Source organism: Hordeum vulgare, chromosome 1H, assembly GCF_904849725.1.
Source record: "Hordeum vulgare subsp. vulgare chromosome 1H, MorexV3_pseudomolecules_assembly, whole genome shotgun sequence".
Taxonomy (NCBI): Eukaryota; Viridiplantae; Streptophyta; class Magnoliopsida; order Poales; family Poaceae; genus Hordeum; species Hordeum vulgare.
Genome location: NC_058518.1, coordinates 228,097,840 through 228,100,740, shown reverse-complemented (window position 1 = coordinate 228,100,740; position 2,901 = coordinate 228,097,840).

Here is a 2,901-nt window from a genome sequence, read left to right as displayed (position 1 = left end):
TAGATGTTTTGGAACAAATAGTTGCAACAGTATTATCACAAACGGTTGTATTACGTGAATCGTGCGCGTACTTATAACCATTTACGTGTTGCCACGCATCCCACTTGTTTTTTACTTGATAAGGGGTGTTGTGCATGCAACTGTTTGATGACAGGACGCGTGCGAGAAGTCCTCTACGCAGGCTTGACAGGAGGTGTGCGAGCTTTCCACTACGCAGGCTGGACGAGACACATGACAGTTGTCCATGATGCATGCTCAATAGTACGCATGCGAGTTGTCTCCTAAGCAATCTCCACATGACACATGAGAACAATGTGATGTGCACACTCATTGGAAGCAAGACTTTGACCTCGACCCTCTGCCCGCCTCGCCCCCAACTTTTGAATTAATGATGACCGCCCCGATGTTTATCACGCGGTTAATGCGCATGGACGGAGGGACTAATTTTCTTGTGATCCCATTGCCCCACTCAGCATAAGCATTGTTTTCTTCGTGCCTCACCGAGAATGTGACTTTTCACATGTTTTCAACTCGTATACATGTACCTACAAACGAAATAATACAACAAAAAATTCGCCCGAGCAATGGATAATAATTGCCTTACTTATTTAGGACAATAAAAAATGCCACATGGGGCAACTTCCCAAAGAAACGGGTGCAAATTAAGAAGGACGATGTAGAAGAAGGAAGACGCAAAAAACAACATGGTCCACTGCTATCTTATTCTTGATGGATTGTTGGGCACGAAGTTCCTCAATCTTCTCCTTCGTCGCCTCCATGACCTCCAACTCCTCTTGTCTCTCCTCTGCTATCTTCTGCGTTGCAGCTATGGTGCAAGATTTTTACTGGAGAGTATCGATGATCTCCTTCACGTACGCATAGAGTTCCTTGACATGAGCCACAAATTCCTTCACCAGCCCCTCACATTGGATGTGGAGCTTCGCCAAGTCTTCCAAAAGTTCCCCAGTGAGGTATTTCATCTTCCCCGCCAAGGCACTTTTCTTCTCATACAGCTTCTTCCAGGCGGCGGTCAGCTCCTTCTTCTTGTAGCGCTTGTTGTGGAGATTTTCACCTTCTTGGCCATAAGTTTCACGATGAAGTCGGTTGCCTTCTTAAAAGAGGCATTTCTCTTCTTCGGCAGCTTCATGAAGGCCTCAATCACCTCCTCCTTTATATCGAGCTCAGCACGCATGTCGTGGATGCCTGAGGAATCCAATACTGCGAGCTCGCCCAGTTCGCTATCGAGGGGAATGTGCTTGTGAGAGCCCTCGTCTCTCTGCGAAAGATCCTATGACGCCTCCGCGGCGCCGCTGAACATCTGTGTTGGGGCAAATGCAATGAGGCTAGAGCTCCCTGGCGCTTTCGTGATGTGGTGATGGGACCTCTCTAGTGCTTCTGTCGTCTTGGTCTTTCTTCCCTATTTATATCTCGACACAGAACTCCCTCTACCACCCATGGCAGATGCACACAACGACTAACAAGAAATGTCTACTTTTGGGTGATGAGGAGAGGAATGTGCATTAATTTTTTAGCAGGTGTTTTCATAGCCTACTAGTAAACAACTACTAAGTGGGAACACGTTTAGGTTTCGTAGGTTTAAACTGATTTGCAATAAATTAAAGTGTGGTAATTTGGAATTTGACAGGAAACAAGTTCAAATCTATTGATGGTTTTGGTTCCACATCTCGAAACTGTTTATGGTTTTAGAAACCGTGTGGGATGGCGTACGTGGGCGCGTGTTCTCAGATGTGTATGTTTTTGCCCCCTGTCACAAATGGTCCAAGAATCCCCATCGTTTCCTATGGATGGGTCAGTGCGCCTCCCACGGGTGAGAGACAATGGTTGACATGGGATGGGTTTTATAGAAGACAGAAAATCTCAAAGAGACGTTCCTACTTCATATAAATTAGGTGCAAAGTTTGTTGCTTTTACATATGATTAGCCACTTAAAATTGTGAAGAGAAAAATGAGACAGAGTGAGGAGCGAATGATGGAATAGTTCCTTCATTGATCAAAGATTGGCGTATTTATACCCACATTACAAGGGGATTAGAAAGGATGCGATTGCCAAAATATGGGAACTGACATAGCATGAATTTGCATTTGATTACCCAAATGATAAGTTCCTTCCAAAAATGTTGCTATGCGACATTTCCATACATTTATAATAAAATGGTTTAAAAGGAAGCGCTAGCGGCCTTCCGACGATGGTCTCCTCGGACTCCATGGTCAACAACACATTGCAGTCATTCATTCCGAGTGTCCGGGCCCGTGGCCATGGTACCCGTCTTCTCCTGGACAGTTGCCGCTACTGCCGGAAGGCTCTTAGGGCTGCTAAGCCTCATCTAGTATAACTTGACAGCATGAAATCGTGTGCACTACATGCCCGTGGAACCGCTCCATCTCGATGTCTTCCCATTGGTAGCGAACTCCACGCATGACCTACCCCCACAAGATATCATGGTGGTATACCCGTACTTTCCCGAGGACGTCCTCTCTGCCAACGACGCGCTGAGCCTGGCCACATATTAGTCGGGATCAACGATGATACAACCGTCGGAGCGCTTGTTGAAGCTGCACATAAACCCGATCATCAATGAATTGCACAAACAATTTTCCCATTCCTGGTGGGGCATCAGGCTTTTGAAGGGAACCAGTGATGACGCCTTGGGCGGGTGGTCGATCATGGTGACAAGAAGCTTTGGATATTCTGCAAGGTGGATGGAAAGTGACTCTTCAAAGTTCCTCTACAATAAGACATTATGCGCCCAAGGAATGACACCGTGAGACCGGTGCTAATTGGCCACGACGCCTGCACCGGCTCTTTCTCCTCGTCGAAGATGTAATCCAAAAAGGGGGCATAAATTGTCGTCATCCTTCCATCTTTGGTTGCTTCGGAAG